Source organism: Paralichthys olivaceus, chromosome 5, assembly GCF_024713975.1.
Source record: "Paralichthys olivaceus isolate ysfri-2021 chromosome 5, ASM2471397v2, whole genome shotgun sequence".
Classification (NCBI taxonomy): Eukaryota; Metazoa; Chordata; class Actinopteri; order Pleuronectiformes; family Paralichthyidae; genus Paralichthys; species Paralichthys olivaceus.
In genome coordinates, this window is record NC_091097.1 from 11,924,743 (window position 1) to 11,937,323 (window position 12,581).

At 44.1% G+C, this 12,581-nt stretch overlaps 1 long non-coding RNA gene across 1 annotated transcript; it reads left to right on the forward strand.

The window, feature by feature from the left end:
- Positions 1-341: 341 nt before the first annotated feature.
- Positions 342-1,130, forward strand: LOC109634175 (uncharacterized). Its single transcript, XR_011241008.1, has 4 exons — positions 342-478; positions 580-642; positions 791-887; positions 995-1,130. It is a non-coding gene; the product is annotated as an uncharacterized lncRNA (long non-coding RNA).
- Positions 1,131-12,581: the final 11,451 nt, after the last annotated feature.

Genomic DNA, 12,581 nt, shown 5'->3' on the forward strand with positions numbered 1-12,581 from the left:
TGGATGTTAAATGATATATAATAATAAAAAAACAAGCACACATTGTCTTTTTAATGAAGCCTTGCTGCATTTTTCAACTAAAAGAATAAAGCTAGATCCTCGGTTACTGTGAAGATGATCTGTGGTTTGGCTTTGTCTCACTTTATCTCATAAAGCGTATTAGTGCCAATCTCACTGACTGATTACTTTGTGCTGTCAAATGGCTCAACCATAACCCTGAAGAGTAATGGTCTTTTTTTTTGTTTTACATGGTTAATAGCACTGGAAACCATCCAAAACCACCCCCCCACCCTCAAGCCTGTTAAATGAAAACACACAGCTCGTCTTCTTCTGAAAGTGAAGGATTACAAAGCAAACAGAGGAGAGGCGAGAGGAGCTAAACCACCCGGTAACTGTAGTCACGGCCATTGTGGCGAGGCTGCAGCTGAAATATAAAACTGTCACACCCCTCTTTATGTGGAGATTTACCAGGACACAGGTGAGCGGTTTTCAAGAGTTAGTTATATGAAAAAAGATTGAACTGCCAGATCTGTGGTTGTTAACTAAAGAACTTTCTGTTTCCCTAAATTAATCTCACAGATTCATGGAAAAGGAACCTTGAGCAAAGCAGCTGATCTAAAATGAAACCACAGGGGCGTGATGGTGATTTCACTGTTATCTAACGACAGTACAAATTGTGATTTGCTGACTACGTTAACACTTTAGGGATGAATCTGTTTTTAATAGGACAGAGTACACATTACAGTCACGATGTAGTTTGGGCATGAATTGTATAATTCTTCTTCAACAGATATACAGTTACATCAATATTTCTGGATTTCGTTAAAAAGGCTGCAAGTCAATGCAAGTGCTAAATTCCTTTTTGGTAGCAATGCAACTTATTCCAGGTATGTGTTTCTCTATTTAAACAAATGATTAACCTAACACGAACCAGTGATCATTCCAAAAGTCAAGTCGAGGTGTTATACTGAAACGGTCTGCTTCTCTGTGACAGAATGAGTCAGCCACAGTTAAAGCCCAGCCCTGGTTTACAGCACTGCACGGGCTCCACCTGCAGGAGTGGCCAAATGACTCTTTTGGACGACTCCAGCCCCAATAGCAAACATGGGACTGAAGGAGAAGAGAGAGACAATTAGGGATAAGGTTTGGGGTTTTTCAGAAAGCGCCAACTGGCTCAGCTGTCGGGAGGACGTCTCAGTGAAACAGCTGGACAGGCAATTTTCCTTGTGGGAATAAGAAGGAATTATGGAACGCCCCAGTGCTCCTTCACCTATGGAAGCCACTGCCAAAACAAGAGGAAACGCTAAAGCGCTGAAGTCAGGCCTGGTCAAATGTCGTCAGGAGGAGCTGACAACGCCTGCTCACTAGAAAGTCCTCATGTCGTCTCGCTGGACACATCTGGGTAACAGCTGGGAAGCCATTGAATCTACACAGCTGCATTTGGTCTTCATTCTTTTATTTTTGAATGGGTTAGTTTGTGTCGTGGCCTATGAAATAAACTGTTCCCTGCATCATTCTATGAGACTTTAGACGGTAACTTTTCTTTTGCATTCTCTGCTTACCAGGATGTGTACGGCTCTTTCCTTTGTGCCCCTGCTCCTCTGGGTTGAAGTGGCCTCACTGTGCCGTTCTTAGTGTTTATGTTTTGCCACTTAGTGACTATCAGATGACCACGCAAAGCAAGAGGAGCTGGAGAGGAGGCCCCCACATCTATTGGTTAAAGGATGGCACACTTAGTGAGGTCACACTGAGCTCATTGACACTGACATCACAACAGAACATAAGGCGCGACCATATTTGAAGCACATCAGAGATTGTAAATGTCCGCGCTGTGTGTGTCAAAACAACACAACATGGCCGTTTGTGCACAAGTGTAAAGCAGGATCACATTAGTGCATCTGCGCCCAGTCTCACCTCTCCCATTTTTGAACTCTGAGGCTGCAAAACGGACCATGACCGAGCTGGAGCTCTCCATTGGCTGCCAGCTAAATCAGATAAAGCCGACCCGAATGTTTGAGAGGGGGAATGGGCTTAGTTTCTTTTCCTTAAGAAATGGGCCTGTCCCCTCCCTGTGAAGCAACAACAACCAAATAAATCAGAGACATGCAGCATGACAGACTCCAGATTGTGGCACCCTAGTGATACTAAACATGTGCTAATCATTAGCCCCTGGCTTCCTGTTGAAGTCGATGTCATCAGCGCACACATCCCGACAGACAGGACCAGCATACAGAGCTGTTGCCTGGAATCAGAATGATACGGGCCTCAGGGGTCGGAATGAAGCAATAAAACCTGAATGAAAGAATTCAATTTTGATCGCCTTGCTTGCATTTCTACACAGTTCTCACAGATATGCTATCTTTGGATAAATATCTATACTGCATCCGACACGCTTCACACTAGTTACTTTAACTCCAATCAATGTGTCTGAATGAACACTCGTGGTCATATGATTCACTTGCTTTAAGATCTGCAGCTAAAATCCCCAACCGCTCCGAGCTAAGCAAACAATTCTTATCTACTTGTTATCGACAGTTTTCTCATTCCTGCTGCGGCGCTATCTTTTCCAGACAAGCGCATGTGTGCTGCTTTGACAGCGAACAGTGCAGCACTTCCTTTGCAGGCTGCCAATTCACATTTTATGCGAGAGAAGGTGTGTGCCAGCAAATATTTTCTTTCCCAAAGAGTTGCCAGCACTTTGTAGCTCTTATAAATCAGGTAAGGAGCAGACTCTAACTGGTTATTAGCACACTGTGTGAGGCACGTTTTTTTTGTAGCTGCGTAGAAATGATATAGGGAGCAGCCCCCAGAGGTCAAAGGTCACGATGGGCTAATGTAAACACTCTGAGGTAAGATGTGTGTAGGTTGTTAGTGCATCTGAGGTCATCAGGAGGATTTAACACATGGTTAAACACTTGGAACACACTAATATTGAGTCTTTGTATAAAACAGCTCAAGGGTGAGTCTGCATATTAATAGCGTATTAATAGCTTCAGGACGAGTTGTTGTCTTATGTAAAAGAAAAGAGGGAGAAAACACATGAATAAGATCATTCTTAAGCTTGCTGCTGAAGGAGCTTTAGTTTTATCTGTGTCTGGATCAACCTCGCTGCTTGTGTTATGAGTCTGGCTGCTGACAAACATGATCATGAAATGCATAAGTTAAGGGAATTCAATTTAGCAGTGCATGGGAATGTAGTGAGCATCTAAGCAATACATTTCCACCAATGCTTCAGAATAAAAAAAATATAAAAAAGTAAGATAACTTTATTTATTTTTTAACCAGGTTAGTCCCACTGAGATTAAAAAGGGAGGGAGATCTGACCACGAATAGCAGCAACACAGTTTTAACAACGGACAAACACATAGATTAACCACATAAATAATATTAACACTTGCACACGGACGACCTGGACTCAAGAGATTTCACCATGTGCTTTAAAATAGGAGAAATCAGGAGTGCGTGGAGCTGAAACTCAGTCTGAGAATTATTCTCTGCATTTGGTCCCGAAAATCTAAAAGCTTCCTTTTCAGCTCAGCTCAGTTCAGCCTTTGGGAACAACAAATTTTTAAATTTCAATAGAATATAGAATACAGCTTCTGTGATTCCAGTTTAAGAGACAAGATAAATAGAATTTTGCCCAGAATGGTTTTGTATATGAAAACATATCAGTGATTGAGGTGAAGCACATGCAGAGAGACCAATTGACTTTCAAGTAAAGTTCTCAATGTGACAGTGAGCAATGAATCTCAGCGCCTAAACAATAAAATATATACAATAACTTGGGAAAACACTGTGCATGTGCATTGTGGGATTTAATATCTGTAGTGGTGGCAGTTTAACTGAGAATGGTGCACTGTTGTGTGTTTCAGTCGGTGGAGATACTGGGTGCTGAGCTTTTGTGGAGTCTGATGGCTGCATGAAAGAGCCCAGAGCGCTTTGAGGCACGTGGCTGCCTGTGCTCCTCAGCCACCACAGCTCAGCAGAGGGAGGATGACAGGAGTTGACATCTTTTCACCAGATAACCCAATTTGTTGTTACCAAAGACACATCCCCAGTACACCAAAACAAAGTAGATAATACAGCAATACAGCACTCACATTTTTTTTTCTTGTTGGTATTTGTAGACGAACATGATTGGGGGAAACTTTATTGGTTTTGGCGAATGTGGTGATACAAATAAGTAAGTGATGGATAGCCTGGTGACTGCATCGTGGCCTGGCCAGAGGAAACTGTGGCCATGCCATAAAGCCTGCCTTGGAAGCAGAGACTATGTGTTGTGTGTGCTCATCCGTCGGCATCGGTCTGGACCGCAGCCCAGAACAGCCACTCGCGCGCACAATCTGCAGCAAACCCACTGACAGCTCCTCTCAGTGGCAGAGTGAAGGAGGAGGTGAGGATGATATTGGAAAAACTCTGGCAGTAGATGTAGCGTTGCACAAGCACATGCCACAAAACCCACACGAAGACGATGCACACACTTGGAAACATCCACAAATTCACAGCCAGATTTCACTGACAGCCCTTCCCTGACCTGACAATCAACCCAGACACAGAAACTGATTATGATAATATATTTATTACCCATACTGGTGGGACTGTGAAGTTTGCCAGGAAATTCTGTACAGATTGGTCCCTAAAGGATCGTCCACATTTGTGGTTATGAGTAAATGCTTCAGCAACTAATGGGTGTATTACTATAAAATGTGATTCTGACATTCAGGAGAAGAAGCCATTCACATATCTACACACACATTCATACAGTTCATCTGTGTGGCAATTTGTCTATCACACATCACTCACAATCATGCAAATCACTCAGACGTGCTGCCTGCACAGCTGTCAGGGGCAATTTGGCGTTCAGTTCTGCCTGAGAACACATCAGCAGAAAGGATGGAGGAGTCGGGGATCGAACCACCGAAGACCTAATCTACCTCACCAGAATTCCAAACTGGGATTAAAGCATGCTATCACTAGCACCCCATGCTAGTGACCAGCATACCAGAGCCAAAACACAACATATACTAGCAGGGTAAATTAAAACATTTGAGGAAGTTACTGCAAATAGTGATAACCACCATAACTAAGCACAAACAGAAAGACCATTTCCCACAGAAACCAAAACTTCATTGAAGACAAATCCAAGGAAAATATACATTAGCGCAGTGACCACGTTGTTTGATTGCGGGATCACATCTGTGAAGCGTAAACCAAACAGCAGTTACCACTTATCATGAAAGATGTGTCTAAAATCCCCATGAAACAGTTAATGCAATAAATGAAGGACGCCACATGAAGAACAGTTTAATCTGTGCAGCCTTCAGCATTAGGCCATACTGCTCCAGCAGGATTTAAAGCATAGCAGATCCCACCCACTCCCATCCCAGCCTGACCTCTTGATCCAGAGTGATGAGAGCTGTTGGGATGTATTGTTATGCTTTATGCATTCCAGATGAGACCTTAGCCAGTTCCCCCACCCATACCCGTGTCTCAAAACATGTGTTGCGCTGAGTTCCTTCATGTAATGAAGTTCGCCCTTTCATGACAAAAGTGAGATGGGGTGTGGTCAAAAACAACAAGCATTGCTGTTTAGAGCGAAAAAAAGCATATTTGCATTTTTAACATTCACAAAGACTTTCCTTTAGGTTTTTTCTTTTAGAGCAACAAGGTTTCAAAGAAGAATGACTATAAATGAGACCTTAGCCAAACCAAAAACTGAGGTTTCCAATGTGCAAGCGGAAAAATTACATTAAATCCCATACTGGGCCATATGGTTCAGGCAAGTGTTGAACTTGGAGTAGAAACTATAGCATGGCAGCTGGGATTGAACTCTCTCCTGTGGGGGGATGGTATGGAAGGACTTAACTGAAAACAGGCATTGTTTTTATATTTTTCCATCATAAAGTTACCGTTTCAAAACAGCCTGGGCTCTCATTACACTGGGCCTTCAGTTCAGCTTCGGTCTTGTTTAAAAAATGCTGGATTTCAGATTAACTGGTTTAATAACTTGTGTTTGGTATAAATACCGCAAGTACAAGCTTGTGTTGACTACACACACAAAGGATGTGCAAGTCGAAGGCACATGGAAAACAGTTGCATATTTGCAGCCGCAAACAAAATGTTCCTCTCTCTCTTTTTTGCCTTCACACACACACACATGCACACACACGCGTACACCACACAGTTTACAATCACAATGCAGCTGACAACCTAAAAGTGCCACTTTAGGGATGTGGGGGTTTTCCGAGGAGACTATTTAATTCTCTGAGGTCATGGTTGGGTTTGTAGATCTCCAGTCTGTAAAAAAACTACACACATGGTTGTGGGAGGAGGGCGGAGGGAGGAGGCCGTGCTGGCCAGGTCCCGAGGATCGTCAGAGAAACTGCAGTGTGCGTTTCTGCTCAATGGATGACTGGAAACTTCTTGAAAAACTGGAAACTCTGTGGTGACTTCTTGCCAATGTATCCACATCCATGACACGACAGGCAGCTACATGCCATTTCTTTCAGTTTCACTATAGAACTGACTTCATTTAATAAGCTTTGTGAGATTATCAGTGTCGCAGCAAAGGTCTGAAAATGACCAGTGTTTAATTTCCCTTTAAATGCGCTGGTGACCAGGAAATTCCAAATTCTCTCAGTAGTTCTTTCCATCGATTAGCCTTCCATTCTGTGTGTGTGTGCATGTAAACGTTGTGTCTGCTTGAGTCACTGTCTGGCTGGCTTTCTTCCTTCAGTGAGAACGGGACAGGCTGTGGATGACAGGCAGCTGGAGTGACCATAACACACACACACACACACACACTGTGGGCCACCCTGGTCACACCCAAGGCATCCCAAGCACGCAGGGCCAGGCACTCGCACAGTGGTCTCTAAATATGCCTACTGGTCTGTGGGTGACTCACTCTCACTATGAACATCTTGTGTATGTGTGTGTGTGTGTGTGTGTGTGTGTGTGTCCATATGTGTACAAGAGGGGATCAGTGTTTGAAAGTGTCCAAAATGGCAGCACTGTGTTGTGCTCAATGTTGTGTGTGCTGGATATTCCATATGTCGCTGATGAAGGGCTCAGTTGACAATTAGATTAAGAATGAGCAGATTGAGCAGTAACAGTGGGCCAAGTGTCTCCACTCTCTCCTCTCCACTATCCTCCCATCCCCGGGGCCAACAGTACCGTGACCTCACCCTGCCTCTACCCCGCACACTCCCCCTCCGACACTTCCTGCACAGGCCCAAGGTTGGAGCACAGCTGGGGCTTGCAGCATAAGAATACTGAAAAAAAACAGTGACTTGGATGATTACTTAACCACCCCCTCTCTATTTGTTCCTTTCTGTTCCATTTCACATTTCATGCTCACCAAGTCGGTCAAGTACCCACGTAAGCACTCTTGCATTCCAGAACTTGCGTACGACACATATACGCACAACTCTCTCCCGTAAAGTTTGTGGTTTTCTCCGTCAACGTGACGTTTTTCTGGAGACGGTGGTGTGAACAAGGCAGCGCTCCGCTTGAGATGAATACTCGTACAACTTTCTCTGCCTCTTTGAGCATCTCGCCGAGCTGTCAATCACAGCAATCAGTTACAGATGGAGAGGGCGGAGAGAGATTTAGCTGGGCTTTACCATGTGAAGAACACTGCCAAAAGGCAATCGTGTGAAGGAGGGAAGCCAGGAGATGGCCTCATGCTCAGCTGCGTCTTCCGAGCTCCGAGCCAGACGCGCCTCTACATCACATGAAAAGCGTCGCACTGAGTGTTTATGTTTGAAATAAACACTGCAGATAGATTCAGATTTTAAGTCAGAATCCACCGTGTCTCATGACAGAAGTGAGAATGTTGAGGTTGTTAATGAGATCAAACCAGCTCGCAGTGTTTTGACACCGATTTTAATCCTGCATTAGAGTGAACATTTACTTGTGCCTGCAGGACGCGGATGGCGGCTGCTTGTGAGAGTGTTTGTCTCTGCTCTTCTGTCTTCTGTCATCTGAACATCGAGCTGAAAATGTACACGGGTACATTTCAATATGTAAAGGTTGTAAATATTTTGGTACATGATGATTTTTTCCCCGCTTAGAGTAGAGCATTCAAAATATGCTGGGCTGTTTTTGTAGTCAGCAAATTGCATGTTTGAATTATTTATTAACCTGAAATGTAAATCCAGCCTAAATTAATCACTGAATCAAGAGAATAAAATTAATACAACCCAACCCAACACATACGTGAGCACAACACATCTGCTTATGGTCTGCTGGTTCTGATTGGCCTTGTAGAGGAGCAGGAGGAGGAGGAGAAAGAGGAGGAAAGTCAAAGCCTGGCCGCGAGGACGATGAAGAGAGCCAGCATCGGCCGGACTTTTCCCCCTCTCCTCTCCAGCTCGGCCCTGTGGGAGCCATGGCCAGAGGGAGGGGAGCACAAACGGGATGACGGAGTTGTTAAATCGAGGAACCAACACCCAGTACAGTGTGTATTAAAGTCATCTCTCCTCGTGGAGCTCTGGGATTCTTCACCCTGGTGTTGTTTTCTATCTCCAGTCACACCCTGATTTATGATGCTGTTGAGATTTCGGGAGCGTGAATGAGCCTTTAAGCAGTTGCAGAGTTTCCAATAGCAAAGAGAGGCTTGCGTATAAGGTCACATGAAAACAGGAAGGTGACAGACTGTAATGGAAAGTCTGTCTGATTGGCTCCGCCACTGCTGATATTAGCGGGTGCACTATAAAACCACTGAGGTTTAGCCCATGTGAACAGTGGACACTGTGTTTTGTAAAGCAAAGCGAGGAATGCAGAGGCCTGAGCACAGCTAGTCCCTCGTGTCACCCAACTCTGAAGTAAGATGTGATTGAGCAACAGGTTCCTTCAGTATAGTCGGATATTCAAAAGTATTGTGAGGTGATGTCATGGCTTCTGAGACGCATGTACTTTTTGGTGCTTGCTTGTAAGTGCAAAAAACCCTTAAACCTTCAAAACTAATATCTGCTCATGTAGCCTTAAATTAAAACTACAGCTGAGAATGTGAAAAGCTGAAATAAATTTGCTTTGCGTGCAAAGTTAGTTTACAGCTAAAAAGAGTGAATGAAAAAAATGTGTTGGACAGAATGAGAAACTTAATTCCAGATGATAATTGCTCACGATACTTGACAGCATCAAACTGTGAGATTCTGTCCATGCATTGGTTGAGTGGCACTGGTATTGCTCATTATGTCAGGAGAGAGGGAAGATTAGGTTGAATGAGGACCAGAAGGTCAAAGTTTAAAGCTGGCCTATGGGAGGTGACCCTTTATGATCCCCCACTTCCTGGTCAGCTTCAGAGTGTTTCACTTCACAGTGGGCATGCAGTGTCTACCAAACAAGGAGGGTATTGTATGGACATACAGCCTCTGATGGGACGGCGCCAAGTCTGTGTTGGCAAAGATGTAGCTTCCATGTGTGATCCACCTCTAAAGCCTCGCTGATAAATTGACAGCTCCCAAAAATGAACGCAGAGAGGAATGAATCATAGATTTTTCTACATGTGGAAATAATAGATTGTGACGCGTCTCCACTTCCTCCCAGTATCCAGAAATGAAGCCAGGAATTCCAGTAACTGAGTGCTTGCATCTTGCACATTTGAAGTACATGCAGTGGAGAGGGGGATGGAGCTGCAGTATCAACATCCTGCTGATACACGCACTCGACCAATAGCCAGTCAGTCTCAGCTTACGATCATGGTGTTTCACACTATTTTTACAGCATCAAATTCATGAACTAATTCTTCAACTAATTAAAATCAAACTTATGAGAATTTTTTTTTTAACTTGGACATAATTCAGCATCCTTAAATGATAGACACTATCTTTGAGAAAAAGTATTTTAATGCATTTTTTTTATTGATTCACTTTCCATCCACTGACATGGAAGAGGCGAGGGTTATGACCTTTAGACCAGGTGGCAATTGAAATGGTTTGGCTAACTTTTGGGAGCAGTCCATGTTGTTCATCTAACACAACACTCGGCTGATACAACAATTACACAAGGAGTTTGAGAGGTTATTTGAATGAATATATATGTTTATAAGGTTCATAACCTATACTGTAGCCAGCCACCAGGGGGCGAGCAAGGCACTTTGGCTTCACTTTTGCTGAGCTGACATGTTGTCTATCTTTCTACAGTCTATGGTGGAAATTTAATAATTTCAAAATTAAGGATTTTCATGTTTGAAAATGTAGTTTATATTTATGAAAAATTGCCCAAAGGTTCATGTGCAGAGTTTTACGACAGTGACCTTAACATGTGGGTGTACGGAGGAATGCAGTACATGTGGACATATATATACATTATATATATTTATATGAGTGCTCTCCTTCCGTTAGTGTCAGCCAGCCGTGGGCAGGTCTTGGACGGGAAGGAGCCTCTGGTGATGAGGGGGTAGAGAGCAGTAGAGCCCCCAGCCTCATACTATGTGGTCATGGCTGAGTGCAGGCCAGACCAGACCTCCAGAGGACAGACATGCCTGCAGGAACCGATCTTCTCTTCAGCTGAGGGGAGGTTAGCACAGCACTGCTCAGACAGAAGGAAAGAATGGAAAATGAGGGGATGAATCATCGTTTCTGTGCTTATGGCAAAAATGAGACCTTCATGTTCAGATCTGAGTGCAACATGCTGGATGCTAAAGAATCACAAAGTTGAGTTTGTGATTGACGGCAAAGTTTTGAAATCATTACTTTGAAAACAGAAACAGAAAACTTGTGTATGTTGTTCCAGTTGTTTGTTCATTCGTAGCGCAAAAGAACAGCAGAACAGTTTCAGTCTGCTGAGTTAAACGTGGATTTAGCAATTGTGGTTCTGCTCGATGGAAAAAACACATTTTAACACTTGGGTGCTGCCCAAAAGAGGTTATGACACAATCTCCAGATTTATAAAGGAAACTGCTCGTTGCACAACGGCTGGAGGAGAACAAGAGCTGTGTTTCCCTAAGAATCACTTTTCCATCTGAGAAAGCCATACCCACATTCTGACATACCTGCAGCAATCCCTGCGCGGGAAGACTGCTGAGGATGGGCTAATTTTTCACAGTCGTCTTCGGCGCAAGCATCTGAAGATCTTTAAAGGAGGGACACCGGAGAAGATTCCTCCACCTCCCCCCACCACGTGTGTCTGTGTGTGTGGTCTCCTGCTGCTGGCTCGCAGTTCCAGGGTTTGCAGGTCAAGAGGTCAACACTGGGTACTGGAATGTTTATGTTCGCCGCTGCTGTTAGCACCAATATCCGCAGCACCATCGTGACTTGTTCTCACGGAGGAAGACTTCAAACTATCTTTCAGGACACAAAATGATAACATTTGTTAGTGTGACGCTCTTACACTTAGACTGGACTGAGGACACTGTGTATTTAAAAAGGCAAAGACAAATTACTCCCTGTTAAGATTGAATCAATAAGAAGAGCGAAGGAGAACTGTCTCTGCTGAATGATGGCAAACACACAGTAATGATCATTAACTCAATTGAAATACAGTCAAACTCTATCTCGGCAAAAGAGAAGAAGAGACTATTGATCATTTAACAATGATGGATGCACAGACATTTACCAGTAAGGACAGATCGTATTGCCTGGAAGAAGAATTCTCTTCCTTGCGTGCTTGAAAAAAAAACTAAACCTGGCACAGTTTTGATATTATACATCTTTCATGGGCGGGCCTTTTCTCACTGGGGCACATTTTGCCCTCCCAGACACCGAGCATACATTTGGTCAGAGATATGTGTATCAAAGCATGGGAAAGGATGTCTGGAAGGCATCCAGCTTTTTCATTTTCTCCTCCAACCGCAAACACACAGTTGGAGCTTTTTCGACCATGGCACTCGCCTTCGAGTTCTGTGCCAGAAAACAACTCCAGTCCACACACACACACACACACCCACCCCTCACCCCTCCCTGAGTGTAGAGCTACGCAGCAGAAACGGCTGTTTGTTTATGACCCATTAAAAAAGGGACTTGCAAACTACTGCTGCCAACATAAAAGAAAAATGCTGGATCTGCTCTGGGAGTGGTCTGGATGTTTTTGGGGAGGGGGCACTCTCACACTATTATGGACGCGTGGGAGGAGGAAGGGAACACAGCGAGGCAAAAGGGCGGCATATGAACAATTTTGTATTCTGTTCTTTTCTTCCCCCATCCCCCACTTTTTACTCCCCCCATCTCTCTCTCTCTCTCTCCTTCATCCCCCCCCCCCCCCCCCCCCTCCCACCTTTCCTTCCCCACTTCCCCCTCCACCAGCAGGTTGTTTAATACTTTCCAGATTTTAGCATGCCTTCGGCCTCCTGGAAGAGCCTCAAGTCTGCTGATGGAATTTGGTGGAAAAGGTTGTGGATCCAGGCTGGGGCTCCTGACATAATAAACCTGAAGGCTATGAGCGCCTCCCATTGGTGGCTCTAGTATGGATCCACTGTATGTTTTTTTTTTTTTTTTTTTCCAAAGTGAATTGGAAAGCAAAGGGAAATGACATTTGACAGCCTCTGAGGCAGATGAGAAACTACATCCAGAGTGTTTGAGGGGGAGAAACAGCTGCAGGACAGACTCCTATTACAATAGGCTTTCTATGGGGGAGGGAGG